General features: G+C 46.2%; 1 pseudogene; it reads right to left on the bottom strand.

The window, feature by feature from the left end:
• Positions 1 to 38: 38 nt before the first annotated feature.
• Positions 39 to 27,780, bottom strand: LOC130189301 (transmembrane ascorbate-dependent reductase CYB561-like; annotated as a pseudogene).

Genomic DNA, 27,780 nt, shown 5'->3' with positions numbered 1-27,780 from the left:
GTTAGTGAGCAGGGTTCGTACAATCATGGAAAACCTGGAAAAGTCATGGAATTTTTTAATGGCCTGGAAAAGTCCTGAAAAAAATTTAAATCATAAAAGTGTTATCACATGTTCATTTACGCAGAGTTTGAAATAATTAATATGTTTTTAAAGAAAGACGCTCAACATATAAACCGGCATGCCTCTCAATACGCAACATGTTCTACATTCATGTTTATACCCAGAGTTCAGTTTGGTCCTGGAAATCTGGTTTAAAGTCCTGGAAATCCACCGGTCCACATGTGTAAGAACCCTGAGTCGGTTTACTGTGGAGAATAAGTTAGTATTAAAAACCCAGGACGTTTACAACATCATTTAAACCTTTAACCCTCCTGTGACCTTTGGGGTCAATTTGACCCCATTCAATATTTAACATCTCTAAAATATGATTGACATCATTTTTTTAAATTCATATTTCACGACTTTTCCTAATTTATTGGGGACAACTGGGTAAACACAACATTCACATGATATGTTTTCAATGTCCTGAACACAACTTGTACCCATCGGTGTTCTTTGGGCTCAATTTGACCCCAGGCTGTTTTTCACTGTAAAACATATAAGAAATATCAACTTTTTTATTTATTTAAAGGGGTATTTAGGTAGTCAACAAACAAACATAAAGTACCTCACACTTAAACTTGGGAAACAATATTAATTAAAGCTGCAAGCAGCGATGAACGGGTCCTCGTTCCTGCTTCGCACGTCGGGGGTGCCGGCCGGACTCCGGCCCCCTCGGCCGAGAGCGCATGTCGTATCTTCTCGCCAGCCGGAGGATGATGATGGAATTGATGATGAAGAAAGGATCGCTCGAGAGACACTGCACTTTTAAGAGTATTTAGTTTATTCTCAAAGGTACAGGTCAGAAACGGACGTCCGGACCGTCTGGAGATTCTCAGGATGCCGAATTGAGAGAAGTCTAACATTCATGTCTTCAGCTTCTCGTTATATACCCAACAGTCAGGAGACACTCATTGATCCGACCCTCGGGGTCCAATCAACAGATAGGCAGAATCGCCACTCAGGCAGGTTTTTGTTTACACACCAGGTTGTTGTTTTGGACTTTCAGATGTTCGAACCCCAACTCGAGGCATGTCATATGATTCTTGAACCTTGAGCGCTGACTTGTAGGTTTCATATAAACTGATATTATACAGTAGATGAAAATATACTACACGCATGCACGGCGTTCGGGCGTTTTACCGTTTGTCACGCAACACTGATTTTACTTTGCTGGTCGGTGGCGCTTTGACTCTGAGTGGAAAAAAAGGCTTGTTGGTATCCTCAGGCCGTGAATTCTATGAAGCATGAGAAGTTTGGAGCAGATTCGAGCGAGTTCAGTGTAGCCAGCAGGGGGCGCTGTGACAACTTGAACATATACATGCATCATGTGTATCCATGTGAAGTCTTGACCTTGTCATGTAAATTACATGTGAATGTGATGCTTTTTATGCTGATTTGCTTTGGCCACTCAGTGGCGCTATGACTAGAATTAGCATAGGGATCTCTTCATGGTCATTATCTCATGATATATAAGAAATATGGAGCAGATTGGATAATGTATCGCGGGCTACATCAACTTACATTTTACTAGCGAATGGTGTTTATTTTTCCTGTACGGAGAACGCACAAACTTTAATATTTTTTAAATGTTTAAAAGATTTTTCAAGCCAAAGGTCTCAAGACTATACTGGCCTAGTTTGGAATGAATCGGGTTTAAGCTCTAGGAGGAGTTAACTATGAAAATATTAAGGTAGGTTAAGTGCGTCCTTGTGGACATAGGCTGGTAATTTGGTGAAGATAGACCAAGTGATGGCGAATCTCTCCATCAGCAAACTTTCATCCTTCGCCGTCAACGAATAAACCGATGTAACTCGACTCCACATCATCAGATCCGTTCTAAACTGCCCATGTGTGATGACACTCCAGGCCTGAAGATGTGCAGTCTAATTTTTTATTTTAGTGGTAGCGCCACCTACTGGTAACGGGAACAAAAATCGTTTATACTTTGGCTTCCTTCTCTGAGAAGGTAAATCAGATCAACATCAAATTTGTTCCACATGAAGGTTAGACTTACATGATGCCAGAAGACGAAGCATTTTATGTTTCGTCAAACACTGTTGCCGTGGCAACCCATATTTCTCGTCAAACAACGAAGGGGCTTTGGAGGGCTAAACATGCTCGAAACGTAACTAAACTTAGCACACACATTTAGAGTCAAAGATCTAGTTACCTGATATGATTTCAATGCTTCAAAATGGCAATTTGGCTCAATAGCGCCCCCTAGACTGTATTTTATGTTCAAAAGGCCACGTTATTTGCCTCCGATGACCGATTACCTTGAAATAAATCATTCATGTCCACTTAGACCTGCTCTAAAAAAAATTACATTATGACTATAAGCTCCGCCCACTTAGATTTTCCGCCATTTTGAATTTTGTAAAAAACACATTCTTTTCAACTCCTCCTAAACGATGGGTATGATTTATACACAACTTGTTGTGGTTCATTATTGGTTCAAGGCCATCACGATTCTATAAAAGATTGTTGATAGCCTATTGCGTTTCGAGGATATGAGCCAATTAACACCTCATGGGTGTGGCCTAATATGTAAAGACAATTAACCTCGAAATACCTTGGCCTGTCCTCACCAAATTGCTAGCCTATGTCCACAGGATGTCATTTAACCTACCTTAATTTTTTCAGAATATTTGACCATCAGGGGGCGCTACAATACATTTCTCAATATCTGCATTCTTTTATTGTTTTCCTCTCTGAACGAGTAGACCAATGTAACATGCTCGAAACACAACTAGATTTATCACACACATTAACAGTCTAAGATGTGGTTACCTGATATGATTGTAATGCTTCAAAATCTCCATAGCGCCCCCTACAAATATTAATTTAAGCAGCCCCAGTTCTAGGTTTGACCTACATATATGAAACTTGGTAACCATATGTATAACATGTAGACTGAAAAGAAAGTCTCTTGGGACCATGCTCTAAACTGTACCGGAAATCAACCATTATTATATTGGTTTGATATATTTGTGTTGTGTTTGTGTGACCTCGCACTATAATAATAATAATACATTTAATTTAAATAGATAATATATACATGTCTCCTTAATATTAATCATTATAGTGAACAGTAAAGACATATTTAATTGAAGTTGTAAGAGCCATTTAGTTTGTTTTTGTTTTGTTCGTTTCCCACCACTAGGAGTCAATTAGGACAGATGCCCCCTCGACGTGCGAAGCAGGAATGAGGACCCGCTCATCGCTGCTTGCAGCTTTAATTCTAATCATTTTCTCTAGGTTTTAATTTTAGTTAGTTTGGGATAAACATGTGGAAATATAGGAATGTCACGTCTTTTGGTCAAAATGCATCAAGTCGTCAAATTTTTATCACATCCAACTAAAAACACATTGAACCGGTAAACATGGCGTCCGTTTAAAGACGAGCAGCGTCCTGGAGCTCGAGGAGGATGTTTAGCGTTTGGGCTTTTTGCTTCCTGGACAAGGGGAGGAAGATCAGAGGGGAAGAGATCAGACGAAGCTGTGAGCTCCACGAGGAACTCGATGTGTTAACGTACGACGATTTAATATTGAGCTCAGTGATCCATCAAACACTCAGAAAATCAAAATGGCCGATCAGAGTGGTTCCCAATGGGAATGTGTAGTTCAAAGACGAGATCGAAAAATAGGAGCTTTTGCCAGACTACTGTGTGTGTGTGTGTGTGTGTGTTGAGTCATTTTCAAAGTTGAACTTTTCCTCGTGAAACAGGCGATGAATAGAAGCTTTGGTTTGTGAACAGTTGAGTGTTTTTGGTCTAGATGAGCGAGTGGTTGTTGTTGTAATACTTGTTTTGGCCACAAGAGGCTGACATGCACCACGCAGGGTTTACTAGATTGAAAGTCATGCATTAAAAAGCTTAAATTCTGAATATAAATGATTGTTAAACATCTTAACACCGAAGGTTTCTCCCCTTTGTATCCGTGTTAAAGGGTTCCTCCTGATCCGATGTGAGGTCAAAGGTCAGGGATGTGGTAGGAGTAACGATTCTAAAGGCCTCTGAGGATCATTTGTGATTTTAGGCTCTACAAAATAAACTGAGTTGAATCGTTTTCCCGGGAGAAGAGGTCTCACTCTGTTGATTTTGTGGAGACTGAAAACATTCCGTCACCAGCTGATAACAGACACTTGTAACACGAGCGAGTTTCTTGGCAGCACACAGCATTAAGATGGGGGGGGGGGGTCACGGTGTGGTGGGCGACCCCTCCTCGGTCAGGGTCTTGAAGTGGACGGACAGCGCCTCCTCCTCGGGGTTGGGCGGGCGCCGGTACTCGTCCCTGGTGATCAGGTAGCACAGCAGCACCCCAAAGAGCACCAGCAGGATCCCCAACACGTTGGCCAGCACCCCCTCTGGGGGCAACTGGGAGTAGGTGGGCCTGGGGACACAGAGGGGGGGTGAGAGACCCTCTAGAGACAGAACCGGTCCAGATGCTTGAAGCCAAGGAGACGTACATGATGTTGAAGAGGAGGTTCTCCGTGATGCCGAGCAGGCTGGTCCCGATGGCCGTCACCAGCATCATCGTGCCGCAGAACCCGTGGATGGGCAGGTACGACGCTCGTAACCATGACGACGCGACGGGAAACACGAAGAACATCAAACCCAGCACCCACTGGGGGGGGGGGGGGAGTTAGCATCAGTCAAGCAGCCGTCAGGTTTAGGGAACGTCTCCAGGGAATAAATGCAAGTCAATGGAAAGTGATGGAAGTGTGTGTTGGTGTGTGTGTGTGTGTGTACCTGTATGCAGAAGAAGACCATGGTCGCCATGCCGCACCAGCTGTGTAGAGTGTACATGTGTGGGTACTTTGCTTGTCTGTGGTTGTCAAACACCGCTACAATCCCTACACACACACACACACACATTGTCAATGCACCTCTCTCTCTCTCAGGAGGAGCATTGTTGGTTTAAAGGTGGTTTTCCACGTTAACGAGTGACTGGGTCTACAGGTATGTTTGTTGTGAGTGTCTGTGGGTTCACGGAGAGATTGTTTGGGTGTCTGTGTGCGCGTAAGCGGCTAGCGGGGAGCTAACCGGCGGGCTAACGGAGAGCTAGTGACATGGAGGACCTGAGCGTCCTCACGCGGGCACACGGGATTAGAGTGGCGCCGAGTTTCCCGTAGGAGGAGGAGGAGGAGGACTGCGTGAGGTCCGCTGCCCGTATGAACGGAGCGGTGGTTCTGTTCTGAGACAGCGTGCCGAAGGTGAACCAGGTGGTGGTGTCGGGTCATCAATAACTAAGGATGGGTTAAATGCAGAGAACTAATTTCCCCTTGGGGATTAATAAAAGTGTATATTCTTATATTCTTATCAGGGGCTGGTGCAGACCAACTGGGTGAGGAGGAGAGAAGAGGGAGAGACGGTCACAGGCCGGCAGGGCGAGGAGGAGAGGAGAGGAGAGGGTGGGGCTGAGGTGGCCCAACAAGGTGAAGAGGAGGACAAGGGGGAGTCAGAGGAAGAGAGGGAGACAGAGAGGCTGTCAGACAGCGAGGTGGACATGGAGGCGGAGGAGGAGGACCTCAGAGTCCCCCGGTTAAAGAGGAAGTGTGGAGGAGGTGACGGAGGGAAGAAGAAGGTCCAGGACAGGGGGGGCGGAGCCAGAGTCCAGCTCGGAGGAAGACTCCGACTCTGCTCCACACTACAGGGTGGAGGAGATCAAAGAGTTCCTCCGGAAGACCAAGCAGACGTGGCACGTCAAGGTGGAGGACCAAGGTGGAGCAGCAAGGTGGAGGAGCAAGGTGGAGGACCACGGTGGAGGACCAAGGTGGAGGACCAAGGTGGAGGAGCAAGGTGGAGGACCAAGGTGGAGCAGCAAGGTGGAGGACCAAGGTGGAGGAGCAAGGTGGAGGAGCAAGGTGGAGCAGCAAGGTGGAGCAGCAAGGTGGAGGAGCAAGGTGGAGGAGCAAGGTGGAGGACCAAGGTGGAGGACCAAGGTGGAGGAGCAAGGTGGAGGACCACGGTGGAGCAGCAAGGTGGAGGACCAAGGTGGAGCAGCAAGGTGGAGGACCACGGTGGAGCAGCAAGGTGGAGGACCAAGGTGGAGCAGCAAGGTGGAGGACCACGGTGGAGCAGCAAGGTGGAGGACCAAGGTGGAGCAGCAAGGTGGAGGACCATGGTGGAGCAGCAAGGTGGAGGACCATGGTGGAGGACCACGGTGGAGCAGCAAGGTGGAGGACCACGGTGGAGCAGCAAGGTGGAGGAGCAAGGTGGAGGACCAAGGTGGAGGAGCAAGGTGGAGCAGCAAGGTGGAGGACCAAGGTGGAGGAGCAAGGTGGAGCAGCAAGGTGGAGGACCACGGTGGAGGACCATGGTGGAGCAGCAAGGTGGAGGACCAAGGTGGAGGACCACGGTGGAGGACCATTTCCCATGCAGAGATAAGTTCTTCCTCTCCGCCACATTCCTGACGATGAAGACGAGAGAGGAGCCTTCGCTCAGCAGGAGTTCTACAGGCTGAAGAAGATCCTGTGACCTCAGGAAGGTGCTGCTGGCGGAGGACGAGGAGAGATTGAGTGAAGAGGAAGAGCCTGGAGCCAGAGCCACAGCTTCAAGACGGAGGGCAGGAAGCACTTCCTGTCCTCCGTGGACTTTAGTTTTTCAGTTTTTAAAATGAGCATCATGGACGTTCTCTTTTTTTTCAGGATTGGTGCTACATTTATGTTTGTGTGTTGAAAATAATGTGGTTTATTGTGGTTTAAAGTTTTGGTATAAAGGTTTTCTAAAAATCTCTCTCACACACACCGATGATGCTGATGACGAGGGCCATGAGGTGGATGACGCCGTGCAGCATCTTCACGTTCCTCTTGGCTTCGTTCCTGAAGACTCTGTAGACCAGGATGGCTGCGGAGAGGAGGATTACCCATGATGCATTAGGGTGTGAAACAGCACACCAATCAGAGAGGGGAACCAAAACACGGACGACAGTTAGCATGTGAAGAATAGATTTTGTTCTTAAAGATAATGCATGTCAAACTGTTTTAATACAGACGATGACGTGGAACGCAAAAGATTGTTTTCATCACTCAGAATGAATAACGTGAACTCAGGCGGGTAACGCGCTGAGGACGTCCGGAGCGCTGAGTGTGAACGCAGCCGGAGCTTTTGTTCATATCGGAATAATTGTGAACGCAACCTGCAGAAGTGAACGGCTAACGTTAGCCCATAAGGCTGTGAAGACGCGTCGCCACTCGTTAGCTAACGTCTTTTCTACGACGCCTCAAAGCTGAAACGTTCACATGAGGTTTCCACTGTTGTTGTTTGTGTCTCAAAGCGTCAGCGTCTCCTCAGCCGGCTGTCAGTGAGTCTGTTTCCAGGACTGGTCAAACCTCATGAGAAGAAAACCTTCTCAAAGCTAACAAGAGCGCTAACTGTTGCTAACGGTCAGCAAGACAGCTCGTTAGCCGTTAGCCCGTTAGCTCGTCACTAAGGGAAAGACATGTTCTCAGATTATTATTTACATATTATAATCCTTTACTGTCAGATTGACAACAAACCACTCGTTAGAAACCTTTTTTAAACCGAGTAAAAGTTTCAAAATTGACAAAAGGTATCCGCCGGTGGAATTAATGTTTGACGCCAAGACGTTAAAATCTCTCAAATAATCAAAAACCCTTCATAAAACTCTTTGACTTGTAGAAGATGTCACCTGAAATACTAAATGCTAAGACTCTATGTTAAGAGGTGTGTGTGTGTATATATATATATGTATGTGTGTATTTGTGTACTGTCAAATGTACCCACATGAGCGTAGACCAGTGGCTCTCAACTGTCGGAGGAAGAAAGATGTTGACGCCCCCCCCCCCCCAAAATAAATGGTCCACGCTGAATTATTATTAAAATATTTAAATTATAATTTTGTGACTTCTCCATCTGAGCTTGTTCAAATAATAGAATAAAGAAAATCACTTTTAATTAAACCAAATTGCTCCATCAGACTCAAAAGTGAAATTACTTTGTGAGAACAATGCAAATAAAGTTGTGTAAAAATAACTCGTATTTGGAAAATAGCTTTTTGTGGCTGCAATTAACTTGTTTGGTTTTGATATCTTTTTAAAATAATAAAAACTAAACAAAACAAGTTCAAATAGTTAGCAATAAAGAGTTTTGCTGAGTTTTACATTAAAATATCTTTTCAAAACAATAACTTGCTAAACAAAATGAGTGCAGATATGTGAGAGGCATCACGTTGCATCAGTATTAATTCAAATTCACTCGGATTCGGAAAGGAATCAATATTCTTGATCAGGTCTCCTGACCCTCATCTCAGTGAAACCCGATGTGGTCGACAGGGGAAGCTGCTGCTCTCGGCCTGGAAGAGGAACAGTCACTTCATTCAGCTTTCCAAATATGTCACTGAGAATTTCATCAGAAAGTATTCATCAGCAAACTTGCCTGCAAATGAATAATTATTGAAATAATACATTTGACTGAAAAGTATATTCAAGATGAAATGAATGATAAACTGAGTCCACCTCCTCCTGGCAGAACAACATGTGTTTGGGTCACATGTTTCACTCGTGTTGTCCTGTGTGACACGTCACCATGGCGTCTCCTCGTGAGACACAGAGCGTCGTGTGAAACCCAGCGGTGCGTTCAGGGGTCTTTTTTTAATGGAATTGCCCACGCTGATCGCCTCGTGTCGTTCACGGCGTCTGGATCTTCTGTGACTCGGCGTGTCCATTTGGAGAGACTTCCTGACCAGCGCCTGCATTCCTTTCCCCGCCACCGTCTCCCACCGTCTGGTGTCCACCAAGCTTCCTCTGAAAGAACTCCAGAGGCTTCTTGGCGTGAGAGAGGTGAGACGTCTCCGGTGTCTTTGGGCTTCTTCTCTCCTCGTCTTCATCGCAGGAGGTTCATTCATTTTCTTTTCCCTCCTGCCAAATGTCTCTTCGTTGTGTACGCTACTGAGCTACACGCTACACGCTGCTGAGCTACACGCTACTGAGCTACACGCTACACGCTACTGAGCTACACGCTACTGAGCTACACGCTACTGAGCTACACGCTGCTGAGCTACACGCTACTGAGCTACACGCTACTGAGCTACACGCTACTGAGCTACAGGCTACTGAGCCACACGCTGCTGAGCTACACGCTGCTGAGCTACACGCCTGCTGAGCTACACGCTACTGAGCCACTCGCTGCTGAGCCACACGCTACACTGAGCTACAGCTGAGCTACATGCTACTGAGCTACACGCTACACGCTGCTGAGCTACACGCTACTGAGCTACACGCTACACGCTACTGAGCTACACGCTACTGAGCTACACGCTACTGAGCTACACGCTACTGAGCTACACGCTACTGAGCTACACGCTACTGAGCTACACGCTGCTGAGCCACACGCTGCTGAGCTACACGCTACTGAGCTACAGGCTACTGAGGTACACGCTACTGAGGTACACGCTACTGAGGTACACGCTACTGAGCTACACGCTACTGAGCTACACGCTACTGAGCTACACGCTGCTGAGCTACATGCTGCTGAGCTACACGCTACTGAGCTACACGCTACTGAGCCACACGCTACTGAGCTACATGCTACTGAGCCACACGCTACTGAGCTACATGCTACTGAGCTATACGCTACTGAGCTACACGCTACTGAGCTACACGCTACTGAGCTACACGCTCCTGAGCTACACGCTACTGAGCTACAGGCTACAGATCTACAGGCTACTGAGCTACACGCTACTGAGCTGCTACATGCTACTGAGCTACACGCTACTGAGCTACATGCTACTGAGCTATACGCTACTGAGCTACAGGCTACTGAGCTACATGCTACTGAGCTACACGCTACTGAGCTACAGGCTACATGCTACTGAGCTACATGCTACTGAGCCACACGCTACTGAGCTACACACTACTGAGCTACATGCTACTGAGCTACACGCTACTGAGCCACACGCTACTGAGCTACATGCTACTGAGCCACACGCTACTGAGCTACATGCTACTGAGCTACATGCTACTGAGCTACATGCTACTGAGCTACATGCTACTGAGCCACACGCTACTGAGCTACATGCTACTGAACTACACGCTACTGAGCCACACGCTACTGAGCTACATGCTACTGAGCCACACGCTACTGAGCTACATGCTACATGCTACTGAGCTACACGCGAGGCATCACATTGATTTATGTTGCCTAACTGAAACCTGGCTGAGCCATGAAGAATATGTCTGCCTGAATGAATCGACTCCTCCAAGTCATATTAATACTCACATTCCTCGAGGCACCGGTCGAGGAGGTGGAGTAGCAGCCATCTTTGAATCGAGCCTATTAATTAATCCTCAACCAAAATTACACTACACCTCATTTGAAAGCCTTGTTCTTAGTCTTTCACATCCAACCTGGAAAACACTACAGCCAATTCTCTTTGTGATTCTGTACCGGCCACCAGGTCCATATTCAGAGTTTATATCTGAATTCTCAGAATTTATATCTAGTTTGGTTCTTAAAACTGATAAAGTTATTATTGTAGGAGATTTTAATATCCATGTGGATGTTGATAATGATTGCCTTAGTGCTGCATTCATCTCCTTGTTGGACTCGATTGGCTTCTGTCAGAGAGTACAGAAACCCACTCACAGCTTTGGCCACACGCTTGATCTTGTTCTTACTTATGGCGTTGACCTTGAGCATCTGAAGGTCTTCCCACAGAATCCTCTTCTGTCAGACCACAACCTCATAACTTTAGTTTATACTCCCGGAGTGTACTCCGTTAGTCAAAAGGTTCTACACCAGATGTCTAACTGACATGGAGCTACATTTAAAGAAGAGATTCCTTCTGCATTTGATTCAATACCACGTCTCAATATAACAGAGGACTCCTGGTCTAACTTTAGTCCAGATTGATCATCTTGTTGATAGTGCCACAGGCTCTCTGAGAATGACACTGGACTTGATAGCCCCTCTGAAGAAGAAGACAGTGAGGAAGAGGAGGTTTGCTCCCTGGTATAACCCTCAGACCCGCAAACTGAAGCAAACGTCACGAAAGCTTGAAAGCATATGGCGTTCAACTAATCTGGAAGAATCCCGCTTAGTTTGGAGGGATGGTCTTAAAACTTATAAGAAGGCCCTCCGTAATGCCAGAGCAGCCGATTACTCATCAGTAATAGAGAAAAATAAAAACAACCCCAGGTTTCTCTTCAGCACTGTAGCCAGGCTGACAGAGAGTCACAGCTCTGTGGAGCCGAGCATTCCTATAAATCTCAGTGGTAATGACTTTATGAACTTCTTTAATGAAAAGATTTTAACTATTAGGGACAAGATTAATAATCTCTTGCCCTTAACCAGTGCCAATCTGTCCTTAACTGGAATGGCCTTGGAAACCGCTGTATGCCCTGGTGTATATTTGGATGGCTTTTCTCCCATCAACCGTGACCAATTATCGTCAACGGTTTCTACTTCTAAACCGTCTACCTGTCTCTTGGACCCCATCCCGACGAGGCTGCTTAAAGACGTTTTGCCTTTAATTGGCAGCTCTCTATTAGATATTATCAATGTGTCTCTGCTAACAGGCCACGTACCACTCTCCTTCAAAGTGGCTGTTATTAAACCTCTCCTGAATAAGCCCACTCTGGATCCAGAGGTGTTGGCTAACTACAGACCGATCTCTAACCTCCCCTTCCTCTCCAAGATCCTTGAGGAAGTGGTCGCAAATCAGTTGTGTGACTTTCTACATCATAATAGTTTATTTGAGGAGTTTCAGCCAGGATTTAGAAAACACCACAGCACCGAGACAGCACTGGTGAAAATTACAAATGACCTCTTAATGGCAGCAGATAAAGGACTCCTCTCTGTCCTGGTCTTGTTAGACCTTAGTGCTGCATTCGACACCATTGACCATGACATCCTATTACAGAGACTGGAGCAGTCGATTGGCATTTCAGGCACGGCACTAAATTGGTTCAAATCCTATTTATCAGATCGATCTCAGTTTGTATTTGTAAACGATGACGCCTCGATAACCACCAACGTTAGTCACGGAGTTCCACAAGGTTCTGTGCTTGGACCAATTTTTTTTACCTTATACATGCTTCCTTTGGGCAATATTATCAGGAAACACTCCAAAAACTTTCATTGCTATGCAGATGATACTCAACTATATCTATCGATAAAACCAGAGGAGAGCAACCAACTAAATAAAATTCAAGTATGTCTTAAAGACATAAAAACATGGATGACCTGCAACTTCTTGATGTTAAACTCAGACAAAACCGAAGTAATTTTACTCGGCCCTGAGCACCTCAGAGATCAATTATCTGGTGATGTGGTTTCTGTAGACGGCATTGCCCTGGCATCCAACACCACTGTAAAGAATCTCTGTTATCTTTGATCGGGACTTGTCCTTTAACTCCCACGTAAAGCAAATCTCAAGGACTGCATTCTTTCATCTACGTAATATTTAAAAAATCAGGCACATCTTGTCTCAAAAAGATGCTGAAAAATTGGTTCACGCGTTCGTTACTTCGAGACTGGATTACTGCAACTCCTTATTATCATGCTGCTCTATAAGTCTCTTAAGTCAACTCCTTATTATCAGGCTGCTCTATAAGTCTCTTAGGTCAACTCCTTATTATCAGGCTGCTCTATAAGTCTCTTAGGTCCCTCCAGTTGATCCAGAATGCTGCAGCTCGTATTCTCACGAAAACTAAGAAAAGAGATCACATCACTCCTGCACTAGCTGCTCTGCACTGGCTCCCAGTAAAATCAAGAATCACTTTTAAAATTCTTCTCTTAACGTACAAAGCCTTGATTGGTGATGCACCATCATATCTTAAGGAGCTTGTAGTACCATATTGCCCCACTAGAGAGCTGCGCTCACTAAATGCGGGACTACTTGTAGTTCCTAGAGTCTTAAAAAGTAGAATAGGAGCCAGAGCCTTTAGTTATCAAGCTCCTCTTTTATGGAACCAGCTTCCAATTTCAGTCCGGGAGGCAGACACAGTCACCTCGTTTAAGAGTAGACTGAAGACCTTCCTCTTTGACAGAGCTTATAGTTAGGGCTGAATCAGGTTCACCTGGTCCAGCCCCTTGATATGCTGCTATAGGCTTATAGCTGCTGGGGGACGTTTAGGATGCACTGAGCTCCTATCTCCTCTTTTTTCTCTCCTTAGGGATGAATTGTCATCTCTCAATCACACGTTACTAACTCTGCTTTCTCCCCGGAGTCCTTTTGACTTCACGTCTCATGGGGTCATCGGACCCTATGAGACGGCATAGATCCTATCTGCCTGATGGATCATCGAGGTCTGGGTCGTGGAATTCCTGCTCCTGACTACGCCACTGTCCTGTTGAGACTCCGCCCACTGTTGAGACTCCGCCCACTCCTCCTCTCTACCTCCATCTGCCTGATGGATCGTGGAGGTCTCCATCGTGGAATATGCCTACTATGAACTATTCATACACTGTCACATTCATTGAATGTGTTTTAACTCTAAATCTGTCCTTCTGTACATATTACATCTATTGCATCTGTCCATCCTGGAGAGGGATCCTCCTCTGTTGCTCTCCTGAAGGTTTCTTCCCTTTTTTTTTTTCCTGAAGGGTTATTTGGGAGTTTTTCCTGATCCGATGCGAGGTTTTGGGGCAGGGATGTCTATGTGTACAGATTGTAAAGCACTCCGAGACAAATTAGTAATTTGTGAAATTGGGCTATACAAATAAACTGAATTGAATTGAATAGTACTAAAGGCAGGACCACTATCGTGGCTATCAAACTGCCAAGTGTAGATGTTCGGGTCTTTCGCTGACAATTCTGATAAGTGTACAGTTGCTTGACAGTTCGTGGAAAAGGATCATCACCCCCATTGTGGCCAATACGGGTGACTGTACATTAGCCTGTTAGTTTGGCGCACATAGTAAAATTTGACGAAGACGACGCGGGGTCTCACTAAGAGCACGCTAGACGACTAATATAATATCCTAAGTTAGCGCGTGAACGTTGCTATTTACGAGATTAAAATTACATAACGTAAGCTGGTGTAAATTGGCACACTGCACAGTTACAAGATCATTATTCCACATAAATCAGTTGGGTGGCCCGTGTCTGTGGCTTTAGCCAATTCACTCAGGGGATCCTCTGAATACGCTTGGATGCAAAAAGTACAGCGTGTTTTTGTTTTTTTGTTTGTCCTGTTTTAAATCCACCATTTTGAGTAGGCCGAGAAGAAGGGACATTTGGCCTTTTGTTCGCCCACATGGTCTGGGGGTTGTAAGGCATTTACATAAGTTAGGACGCCATGACACATTTGAGGTGGCGCCTACTATTGGTTGTGGACGAGGCATGCTAGGGATTAACCTAACCATATTGAATAGAGAGTTTCTTGGTTTTTGATTAATATTGCCATTTTTGGATTACAGTGGATTGTTTGATTTCTCATTATTGCCTGTTTGTGGGGTGGTTCGTGGTTTATCAGTTGCTGACAGATTGTCGATTTTTGAGTTTCAATTATTGACGTTTGCCTTGTGTTATTGATTTATCATTTGCTTTTCCGCAGATTGGCGTCTTTGGATTTCTGCGGTCGGCTTATTCATAATTGACAGTGTCGGTTAAATTAACAGCTTCTCCCATTTCACAGAAAAATAACATTTGGTTCATTGGTGAGAATAACACCTTTTTATGCCGTTCAATGTCACTGTATAACTGTATTGCTTACCTAATTCGCATTCTTTCCCCAACTGCACTGCACCGCACCCACAAATTAGACACAGTGTAGAATAAAAAATCAATTTCTTTCGAAAAATTGATTTATGATTTTTTGAGGGATTTTGATCGAAATATATATATATTAAGCCTATCAGTACCTGATCCCCTTACCAATGTCAGAATCGACGTACATCAAGACCCCTGTCGCTTGAATCGAGGACGTTCTCTACGCTGCCATGGATATGGTAGAGAAAGCCGACAGACTGCACCACTACAAGAAGCTGAGGAAGCACGTGCAGGAATGGCATGCAGCAGGAATGGCATGCGGAGGGTTTACTGGATGTAACAACCCTGGAGGGGCCCACATAAGAACAGAAACGTATGCTTATGAGAGTGCTCAAACTTCGCATCAAAGCAGCAAAAGACCAGAAGCAAGGGAAGAAGTGGTTCCGATCCCGACCAGCAGAGAGCGCCAAAGCCAATGACGCTGTGTGGTGCAAGCGAGGCGTCTGCTGCATGGTATGGCAATCCATGCGGACACCAAAGCAAGGCAGCTTCAAGCCCAGCAGCAAGGAACAGCAACCCCGAACGTCCCTAAAGAAGAAGCTCCCCTGACTGGAACCCTGCATAAAGAGGCAGCCCCGGAACCAAGGCCATCAAGCCCGGCCCCCACCCCCTCCATCTACCCCAACTTAGATCAGTACCCTCCCCCATATGCCAATAGCACACCTAGGTGTGATGCCCCCCACTTTATGGCCCCAGTAGTTGAACTCAAAGGAGGCAGAGTTGAGTCAGACCTACGTAGCATGGTCGCACAGCTGCAGAAGGATTTAGCTGAGTCCAGGACAAGGGAGCGACAGCGAGAAGAAGAGGAGAGGCAGAAAGTCGGAAAAGAAAGGAAGAGAAGAGGAGAGAAAGAAAGTGCCCCGTCATCCCCTGCTCAGCCCAGAGCCCCGCCCAAAGAAGCGACTGGAAGGAAGATGCCACCGAGAGAACTCCCCATCCCCCATTAGTGCCGCATCGACCCCCACCCCAGTACAGAGCCCCCAGCCCCATCCCCCGGCCCATCAAGATGTTTCGACGGCTAGAGCTCCACAGCCCCATCCCCCGGCCCATCAAGCGACGCCTAGAGCTCTCCAGGCCCATCAACATGCTTTGACACCTTGAGGACCACCCCGCCCCCATGTCCACCCCGGACCTATCAGTCCTGCCCCCCAGCCCCTGCAGTCAGCATTGGAGCAGCATTCATGAGTCTGCACCCCAACACCCGACGAAAGACTAATCCCAAGAATTGGACTTCAAGGGCACATTGAGCGTGCCTACAAGCTGGACCAGAGAACTAGGTCCCCATGGAGAGCCAAGCAGACTCCGCCAACAGATGACTTCCAGCATCAACTACAGACAGAGTGCCCCCAAGACAAAGCGGAACAATATATCCAAGCCCCACTCATAACACCGAGCACCGGGGTCAGCCAGTACAAGCCGTACAGCCCAAGGGATATGCACTTCATCACGGACCAGCTGCCCCCCACATCGGGAGGAGGAGTCCCCTGGATAAAGGCACTCGATGTTGCCACCACCGGGATCCCCTTGGCAGTAGGAGACATGAGGGCAATCCTGGCAAAATGCTCCTCGCTGAGAGAGCTAGACAACCTGGAGAGAGAAGCTGGCTGCTCATCTGCCCATAACAGCCAAGATGTGGACACTGTCAATATACACCTGTTCGCTGCCATCAGAACACGGTGGCCCTTTACCCCTGACATGGCCAACCTGTCTGGCATCAAGTTAAGACCAGATGAAGATGCTGAGGCCTACTTGTCACGAGCGGCAAAAGTCTGGCAATCAGCTACAGGCACCAGACACGACAGATGTCACCTATGAGATATGGAAGGAATATATCAGCCACCTCATTGCCCAGCACATCGAAGATGAGAAAGAGGGAGGACAACACTAACCTGCCTCCCAACAGAAGCAAGAAGCCATATCTTCCTGGCAACAGTAACAAGCGGATCCCAGAATCAGTGAGCCATGTTTCCTCCAGTTTGGATACTGGATGACGGACTGCCAGCAAGAAGAAGGCCCAGGAAGAGGAGGACTTCCGTATAGACGACCGACAGGAGGAGGACAAAACGGCCCAAACCGTCAAATAATGCCACATGACCAAGAGTCTGAGGAGGACCTGTCATCACAGGTGCCATAGATGGAGCAGCACCTCAGGATTGTGCATTGCCAAATTGCACCATGAAGTACCACCACTCCCCACTTGAACACTGTCAGTGTGGAACATCCAGAGACATCACAAGAACGTAGATCCAAGCAAGGAGTTGGCCAAACATCAAAAGCCGACCGCAACATGCGTCCACCTTGAGTTTTCTGAATCAAAGGTTGTTTCAGAAAAAGGAGGGATAGAGGAGATAGCTAATGTACTACAGTTCAAGCAAGACCATAGAGAGGGGCGAGCAGGTTGCACAAGTCAACTGGGATCCCTGTAATGTGTCACGAGCTCGAGGTCAACACAGAACAAGGCGTTCACACATTTTTGACTTCAAGTACATTCTCCATGACAGCAACAAAAGATCTCAAGGTCAGAATGGACTTGAGAAAGAACCACTGGACAGTCCTGACTTAACACTGTTCACTGATGGACACTGCCACAGAGGAAAAGAGAGCAACATCGCTGCATACTCTGTAGTGCAAGAGACATTCAACCATTGCAGCTGAAATCATCCCACAACCAGCATCTGCACAGCTCGCAGAATTAGTGGCTTTGACAAAAGCACTGGAACACGCCAAAGGGAAATCGGTCAACATTTACACCGATTCAGCTTATGCATATGGAGCCGTGCATGTCGACGGTCCCCAGTGGTTGAGAAGAGGATTCTTAACTACAGTAAATGCACCAGTAAAGCACAGAGCCATTTGGAGCAACTACTAGCTGTCATCCTGCTACCACACAAAGTAGCAGTAATGAAGTGCAAAGGACATCAGAACTTGACAACGACAGTGGCAAGAGGCAACGACGCAGCCGACCTAGCAGCTAAGAGCAGGAGGTTATGCCAAACAGATGACAGCCATTGACACACCGGAACTCCCGAAACTTGGATTAGAGGACATTAAGCTCATGCAGAAAGAAGTAGGAGTTTATGAGCAGAATCAGTGGGCACACAAAGGAGCCAGCCAGAAAGAGGGTCTCTGGAGATCACATGATGGACGCATAGTGGCACCTGCAAAGATGTGTCAAGGACTCAGCCACATGGTCCCTCTCATGTGTATCCCAGAAGTACAGAGGAAGAAGTCTCCATCCTCTGGTGGCATCCCTACATGACGGAGATGGTGAAACTTCATCACCATGAATGCCCAACCTGCAATGACTTCAGTATGAAAAGACCATACAAATGTCCCCAAGGAGAGTTCCCAGTGCCAGACGCACCGTTCAAAGACATTTGCACTGATCAAAGAAGATGCAAAGTCGGTCGTAAAATGGCTGAAAAATGAATTGATACCGAGATGTGGCGTTCGAGGAGTGATCAGGTCTGACTGGCACACAGCTTTGCAACCAAACACTTAACACATTTAGAAACAAGCACCTACATGAAGAAATATATCTAGAGAACACATTCACAGGAGCAGACTATCGCCCAGGGAGGGGATAGCAGAGTTCATGGCGTGGCTTTGGAGAATGTTTGAGAAATGAACTAACCAGAGTTAAGTTTTTCTTTGAGCAGGTTACCGAAGCCCACCAGGAGCCAGTGGACTAAGTCCAGGCGAATGGGGCGCTCTGAGGTCCTTGCAAGGACCTCAGAGCGCCATCGATGTAAGTGGTCTCACACAATGACACCATTTCACATTTTTGTAAATATGTTCATATTTGTATTATCCTGAGACATTAGAGCGAGAGTTAGGACTGCAACATAGGAAGTGTGCAGACAACATCGACTCTCACCGCTCACTGTTTCCTGTCATTAATGGCACCATCAGGTGCAAATGTTTTGTTTTTCCCCATAAGCTGTTTTAGGGTTCGAGCACGAGAGAGAAGGGTGCTGGACGAATACCTGCCTGCTATCAGATCCTAGTAGGATTTGAATATTTCTATGCCCTAGTCAAGGGCCATAGATAGGATCAATTACATTCATCATAACCAGTAAAGATAAATAAAGTTAGATTGGATAAGTAATTGAGACTCTGTTGGACGACAGATGCGCATTTAATAGATGATTCCTCCCACACGGGGTGAGAAGCTGTTCCTCCGACTGAGTTAAAGATTGCGAATTCAATCCTAGAAAGTATTAGATACTTATTAAAGATAGAAATTAAAATATAGAAAATGTTTCATAGTCACGTGTCACATTCTGTATAGAGCCGGCCTAGTGGCCGCTGTGTTGTGTTGTGTTTTCTAATTCTCTACATCAGCTACACCTGACGCTCCAGCATCGACCTCCATCGTGTGCTGACTGCCTGCTGTGAGGACCTGCCATGAGGAGCTGCCCACAGGAGCATCGGACACCATCATCACCTGGCTCAGAGAGACTGAGGAGCAGACGGAGAGCCATCCTGAGGACCCCTGCGATGCCATTCGGAGCAGAGGACAGAACGATGCAGAGGAAGAGGGACAGATGACATCATGTGGATATGCGACTCCACCGACGGACCGACGGCTCAGCCAGTGAGAACCATGAGGAGTAAATTCAATTCAATTCAATTCAGTTTATTTGTATAGCCCAATTTCACAAATTACAAATTTGTCTCGGAGTGCTTTACAATCTGTACACATAGACATCCCTGCCCCAAAACCTCACATCGGACCAGGAAAAACTCCCAAATAACCCTTCAGGGGGAAAAAAAGGGAAGAAACCTGGAGAGGATGGACAGATGCAATAGATGTAATGTGTACAGAAGGACAGATTTAGAGTTAAAATACATTCAATGAATATGACAGAGTGTATGAATAGTTCATAGTAGGCATATTCGATGGAGACCTCCACGATCCATCAGGCAGATGGCGGTGGGGAGGAGGTGGGCGGAGTCTCAACAGGACAGTGGCGTAGTCATGAGCAGAATTTCCGACCCAGGCAGTCCATCAGGGACTTCGGGAGAAAGCAGAGTTAGTAGCGTGTGATTGAGAGATGAAAATTCATCCTTAAGGAGAGAAAAGCTATAAGCCTAATATCAAGGGGCTGGACCAGGGCAAACCTGATTCAGCCCTAACTACTCTGTCAAAGAGGAAGGTCTTAAGTCTACTCGAGGTGACTGTGTCTGCCTCCCGGACTGAATGGAAGCTGGTTCCATAAAAGGAGCTTGATAACTAAGGCATTCTACTTTTAAGACTCTAGGAACTACAAGTAGTCCCGCATTTAGCTCCTTAAGATATGATGGAGCATCACCAATCAAGGCTTTGTAGGTTAAGAGAAGAATTTTAAAAGTGATTCTTGATTTTAGCCAGTGCAGAGCAGCTAGTGCAGGAGTGATGTGATCTCTTTCTTAGTTTTAGTGAGAACGCATTCTGGATCAACTGGAGGGCAGCCTGATAATAAGGAGTTGCAGTAATCCAGTCTCGTGTGAGCAGCGTGAACCAATTTTCTGCATCTTTTGAGACAAGATGTGCCTGATTTTGAAATATTACGTAGATGAAAGAATGCAGAGATTTGCTTTACGTGGGAGTTAAAGGACAAGTCGATCAAAGATAACGCCAAGATTCTTTACAGTGGTGTTGGATGCAGATAATTGATCTCTGAGGTGCTCAGGGCGATTAAAATTACTTGGTTTTGTCTGAGTTTAACATCAAGAAGTTGCAGGTCATCCATGTTTTATGTCTTTAAGACATGCTTGAATTTACAGAGTTGGTTGCTCTCCTCTGGTTTTATCGATAAATATAGTTGAGTGTCATCTGCATAACAATGAAAGTTTATGGAGTGTTTCCTGATAATATTGCCCAAAGGAAGCATGTAGGTCCAAGCACAGAACCTTGTGGAACTCCGTGATTAACGTTGGTGGTTATACAAATACAAACTGAGATCGATCTGATAAATAGGATTTAAACCAAATTAGTGCCGTGCCTGAAATGCCAATCGACTGCTCCAGTCTCTGTAACAGGATGTCATGGTCGGGTCTAACAAGACCAGGACAGAGAGGTCATTTGTAATTTTCACCAGTGCAAATCCTGATTGAAATTTCTCAAATAAACTATTATGATGTAGAAACACAACTGATTTAACGACCACTTTCTCAAGGATCTTGGAGAGGAAGATCCCAGAGTGAATTCAGAGAGGTTTAATAACAGATAATATCTAATAGAGCCCAGCCCAATTAAAGGCAAAACGTCTTTAAGCAGCCTCACGGGATGGGGTCTGAAAATAATTGGTCACGGTTGATAGGAGAAAATCCTCAAATATACACCAGGGCATACAGCGGTTTCCAAGGCCATTCCACTTGAGAACAGATTGGCACTGGTTATGGGCAAGATTATTAATCTTGTCCCTAATAGTTAAAATCTTTTCATTAAAGAAGTTCATAAAGTCATTACCACTAAGGTTTATAGGAATGCTCGGCTCCACAGAGCTGTGACTCTCTGTCAGCCTGGCTACAGTGCTGAAACCTGGGGTTGTTTTATTTTTCTATTATTGATGAGTAATAGGCTGCTCTGCACTACGGAGGGCCTTCTTATATGTTTTAAGACTATCTCGCCAAACTAAGCGGGATTCTTGAGATTAGTTGAGCCAACATATTGCTCAGTTCAGACGATTTACTTCAGTTTGCGGGTCTGAGGTTATACCAGGAGCAAACCTCCTCTTCCTCACTGTCTTCTTCTTCAGAGGGCTATCGAGGTCAGTGTCATTCTCAGTGTCAACAAGATGATCAATCTGGGACGGACTAAGTCCTCTGTTATATTGAGCGTGGTGTCGACGCGTATCAAATACAGAAGCTTCTTTAATTTAGCTAAAACTTTTTAAATTTAGCTACAGCACTATCAGTTAGACATCTAGTGTAGAAACTTTTGACTAACGGAGTACACTCGGTAGTATAAATTCAAATTGTGGTCTGACAGAAGAGGATTCTGTGGTGAAGAAGTTCAAATGCTTGTGTCAACGCCATAAGTAAGAACAAGATCGGCGTGTGGCCAAAGCTGTGAGTGGGTTTCTGTACTAACAAGGAGATGAATGCAGCACTAAGGCAATCATTATCAACATCCACATGGATATTAAAATCTCCAACAATAATAACTGTCGGTTTTAGGTTTTAAGAACCAAACTTGATATAAATTCTGAGAATTCAGATATAAACTCTGAATATGGACAACAAGGCTTTCAAATGAGGTGTAGTGTAATTTTGGTTGAGGATTAATTAATAGGCTCGATTCAAAGATGGCTACTCCACCTCGATTCATTCAGGCAGACATATTCTTCATGGCTCAGCCAGGTTTCAGTTAGGCAACATAAATCAATGTGATTATCTGATATTAAATCATTCAGTAACACAGCTTTAGATGACAGAGATCGAATATTTAGGAGACCACATTTAATAGACCTATTTTGTTGCACTGTTGAAATAATTGTGTTAACTTGCATAAGGTTAGTGTGTACGACTCCTCTTCTGCTTACTGTGGATTTATTTAGTTGTAGTGGCCCGGGGACTGACACTGTCTCTACTCTAAAGTCAAGGGTGGGTAACTGCTCGAATGGAAGAGCAGACTAGGGTGTTAGACTACCACTCTGCTCCCGGTTCCTGCTCTGAACCCTGGGTTGTCATAGATTGAGGCGCTCCGTCCAACGTGGGATGAATGCTCTCTCCTCATCAGATCAGGTTTTCCCAGAAAGTCTTCCAGTTGTCTACGTAGCCCACATTATTCGCTGGGCACCACCTCGACAGCCAGCGGTTGAAAGACGACATTCCATACATTGATCTCTGTCTGCAAATTTGGGAGGAAGGAGGAATTACGATTGTCCATTTAGCGTCTTGGCCTCAACAGCACACCGATTCCACATTAATTTTAAGTGAGTTCCGAGCGGGGCGGCTCGGCGCCATTACCGGCGTGTATTACAATCTGACTGTATCTCCGCTTATCCTAGCCAGCAGCTTCAAACAAGACTCCACACCGCCCGGCTCTCTCCCCCGGCACACACGACTCTGGTCTAAATATCTCCCCAGGGGCTGGGACGCCCGGGAGGTATGAGACAGGTTCCAGAGAGACACAGCTTTTTCGACCTTTTGGATGACAGCAGAGAACCACTGCATGCAGGTAGCTGCATGTAGGCCGAGATCCTTGAGAAGCCCTCAGCTGAGATTTAGTGAGTGTGAATTGCTGGTAGACAGTTAACTGCTTGCAGTCTGTGGACGCAGTGATTCATGCTCCCTCAGCTGAGTGGGACTATCGCAACCATCATTGACAATTTGCTTAGAGAAATGCAGAGAAAAGAGGAATGCTGAGGAACTGGAGAACTGGAGTTGCAGAGCATGTATGCAGAGGGACTGGATTCACAGGGATGCACAGACACCTGCACAGATAGACACTTAGTGCACACGTTACATTAACCGGAACCATCAGGACAGCAAGATGTTGTACCTGTGTGATGAATACATTCACACTGACACTTAGTGTTATTTAGTTTCCTTGAGAAGCAGGGATGAAAGGAGGGAGTGATCTTCTTCCACAGGGATGCTGAATGATAATGAGTAATAATTAAAATGTTGTACAATGTTTGTTTACATAGAGGGTCAAAATAAAAGGGCTATTACATGGTTGTTTATACTATTGGATAAGTATAAAAGGAGGGATTGTTAGGTTGTAATAGTTTATTTTGATAACATGTGCAGAGGTCTTATGTTTTAAATTAATACATATAGAAAGATATTATAATAGAAAATATTAGGGAGAATATTGATATTGTTATTAATGTATTATGAAGCATAGGGGTAATGTTTACTCTAAGCAAATGGCAAGAATTAATGTATGTTGCATGAGAGTGACTGTATGTTAGTATTATAGATTGAATTCCGTGAAGTGACTTACAATAACAGGGACTTTTATTGTGAAAGTGACTTTAATGCGGACAATAACAAGACGGGACTCTTATTGTGAAAATACTTGTTTAGCGACTGGACCGGAAGATTGAGTATGAAACTCCGTGGATTAGAGAAATCGGGTCTCTTCTACAGGTATCCTTGAGGCCGCAAGGCTGAGGGCCCGGAGGAGCCGGGAGCCGAGGAAGAGCGCCTTGAATGTTTGTTTTACACTTCCTGCCATTAAATGTTGATAACTTAATTCACGCGCGTCCGGAAGCCTGTTTTCCATCATCTGCGAAGTGCCCAGTTTCAGAACTACTTAACATGAGCTCAAGTACCCGAGGGCCTCAGGCGCGAGGCGGAGAGCAGAGAGACGGCGACATCTCGCTTTGTCGCCATTTCCTGGACCGCGGACGTCACCGCGGACGTGAAAAGACCGATAACACGTTTTGAGTTATAGTTTGTAAAGTACATTACATTTGAGTTTTTGCTCTTGGGTGAAATCGTCCCGCGTGGACCGAGTTCTGAAAGAGATGGAGACGCAACAGGCTAATGGCTAATGCTAACAGCACACTTCACGTGTTTAACATAGTTCACGTGTTTCAACGCACTTCACGATGTTTCAACACACTTCACGTGTTTAACATAGTTCACGTGTTTAACATAGTTCACAATGTTTTAGCACACTTCACGTGTTTAACATAGTTCACGTGTTTCAACGCACTTCACGATGTTTTAACACACTTCACGTGTTTAACATAGTTCACGTGTTTTAACAAACTTTACGATGTTTCAACACACTTCACGATGTTTCAACACACTTCACGATGTTTTAACACACTTCACGTGTTTTAACAAACTTTACGATGTTACAGCACACTTCACGTGTTTTAACATACTTTACGATGTTTTAACACACTTTAAGACGTTTTAACTCACTTCACGATGTTTTAACACACTTCACGGTGAATTGTTTGGTTCTGGAGACTCTGCTACACAGGGGCTACTTAGGGGGCTACTTGGATAACTCTTCCGGAGCTCACTAGTCACAGCAGCTCGCTGTTCTACTTCCTGTTTTCTCCGTCTGTCACTCTTACTGTACGTCACTTCATTCAATCGAGAAGGACTGAAGAAAGCTTTCAAAGCTAGCAAACATGCTAAATGTTGCTAATTGTCCGTTAGCGAGCTTTAGTTAGCCGTCGATCATTTTGATGTTTTTTTTGCAGTTCATACTGCGATAAAAGAAAGTTAAAAAATGTGGCGCCACCGCTAATGAGATATATGCTAGCTTCCACCATTTTTTGTTTCTTTATATTTGTATGTACTGTGAAATAAATGCTTTAAAGCTTTCGTCATCGTCAGGGTGGAATTCTCTAAAGTCACAAAAGAGCTTGCATTCTAAAATTTACTAAAATAACCACGCAAATAACCATGGAAACTGGGACCTCCAGTGTGTGCTCTTAAAGTTAGCATATGTGCTCCTCTAGACCCCTTCAGCTCTGGAGCTGAAGAACAGGATCACACACACACACACACACACACACACACACACACACACACACACACACACACACACACACACACACACACACACACACACACACACACACACACACACACACACACACACACACACACACACACACACTTCCAGTTTCACTCAATTTCGCAGAAAGTCATCTGACAATTACAGGCGTAACCATGGCTACAAACTGATGGAAGACCAGCTGTGCTCATCCTTCCTGCCTCGCTGCCCAGGGCGCCTCGACAGTTCAACACGAGGAACAAGAAGCTAACGGCGTGAAGCCACCGAAGAGCGACGGGCCGAGTCTCCGGGCGTCATTTGGTACCGACTGGCGCCGCCGAGTCTGATGCTGCCTTCACCCAAAAGCCTGAGGAGAATATTCCCATCGCGAGTTTACTCGGTTGACTATTTGTGGTTTTTCGCGTCATTCTCGCCTTAGAGGGGGCGGGGCTTATCTCTGTGTCTTTACTCCGTGGAAACAGTTCTCATCTCCTTCATCCGCCATGAAGAACTAACCACTAGTTCTGCTTCATACTTATTGAGGACATCACAAACACGTGGTTTGGGTTCATAACATATATAAATATAACATATATTTAAACATGACATCCCCCGTAGGCTCACAGCTCGGTGACCTTCACCTCTAGTCTGAATGTCTCTTCAGCTCCACTAGAGCAGCCGTTAGATTCACCAACGGAGGAGCAGCTCAGCTCTGATTGGCTGTCACAACTCGCCGTCGGGCAAATTTTCCGTTGAAGAGTTTATGATCTCGAGACAATTTCCCACGTCCGAATGCTGCGTTCACACCAAAAGCATCAGGGCGTGGTGAATCGTCTCGAGACCATGAACTCATGTTTACTGAGGAGTCATTGTCTCAAAGAGTTCTATACATCCCACTTGTTTGTGCCACCAGAGGAGTCGCCCCCTGGTGGTCGGGAGAGAGAATGCAGCTGTAACACATGAAGCATAGACTTCTATACAACCAGAGTAGTCACCCCCTGGTGGTCGGGAGAGAGAATGCAGCTGTAACGCATGAAGCATAGACTTCTATACAACCAGAGGAGTCGCCCCCTGGTGGTCGGGAGAGAATGCAGCTGTAACGCATGAAGCATAGACTTCTATACAACCAGAGGAGTCGCCCCCTGGTGATCGGGAGAGAGAATGCAGCTGTAACACATGAAGCATAGACTTCTATACAACCAGAGGAGTCACCCCCTGGTGGTCAGGAGAGAGAATGCAGCTTTAACACAAGAAGCATATACTTCTATACAACCAGAGGAGTAGCCCCCTGGTGGTCAGGAGAGAGAATGCAGCTTTAACACAAGAAGCATATACTTCTATACAACCAGAGGAGTCACCTCCTGGTGGTCAGGAGAGAGAATGCAGCTTTAACCCATGAAGCATAGACTTCTATACAACCAGAGGAGTCGCCTCCTGGTGGTCAGGAGAGAGAATGCAGCTGTAACACATGAAGCATAGATTTCTATACAACCAGAGGAGTCGCCCCCTGGTGGTCAGGAGAGAGAATGCAGCTGTAACACAAAGCATAGACATCTATACAACCAGAGGAGTCGCCCCCTGGTGGTCAGGAGAGAGATTGCAGCTTCATGGCTCGTTCGCGTTGGCTTCCCGCTCTGACCTCCAGTGAAACGTTCTCAGCCCCGTCATGAGCGATGTCCTCAAACACGTTCTGAACACCCCAGATGAGGTGATGGAGTGACTCACCGTCGCCCTGCAGGAACACCAGGCCCAGCACCATGCAGAGCGGGTGCACGTTGAACTCCCGGCCGCCGTCCCAGGCGGCCGCCGCATAGATGCCCATCCACACGGTGAGCACCACGCCGTCAGACCACCAGCTGCGGCGCGCCCACCAGCCACGGGAACCCGGAGCGGGCAGCGAGCGGGGCCTCCATGTTCTGAAGGGTTAAAGGGCAGAATCATTGAGGGACGTCATCATTAATGTTGACTGTGAACGAGTCGCCAGGTAGACAAATCTACCTAGAGCAACACGCAGAGTCAACATCCAGTTACAGAACAACTGTTACAACCAGCTCCTGGCCCTTCAAAATAAGACTCACAGGTGGGACACACACACACACACACACACAAACACACACACAAACACACAACCCGCATCTGCTGCTTTTTATCTCCAGCAGCCGAAGAGATAACGCGGCAGGAAGTGTCGCGCCTCGCGGACGAAGCGGCAAGAGGACGGAGCGGCAGCGGGACGGAGCGGCAAGAGCACGGAGCGGCACCAGAACGGAGCGGCAGAAACGGACCGGCACCGAGCGGACCCGGTGGCCGGGTCGCGCCTCGGTGCCGGACGGCTTCCATCCCGCTCACCACTCACCTTGTTGCTGTTCTGCCGCCACACGTCCACGAGCACAGGACGCACTGGATGACGTCACCTGTTACCTGTCGCCGCGTGCGTACCGTCGCGTGTCTCGCGCTGACCGGAGCAGGAGTGAGAGTCCCGTCCCTGC

Source organism: Pseudoliparis swirei, chromosome 23 (assembly GCF_029220125.1).
Source record: "Pseudoliparis swirei isolate HS2019 ecotype Mariana Trench chromosome 23, NWPU_hadal_v1, whole genome shotgun sequence".
Classification (NCBI taxonomy): Eukaryota; Metazoa; Chordata; class Actinopteri; order Perciformes; family Liparidae; genus Pseudoliparis; species Pseudoliparis swirei.
The sequence above is the reverse complement of the archived record's forward strand: the minus strand, read 5'-3'. Positions and strand labels throughout refer to the sequence as shown.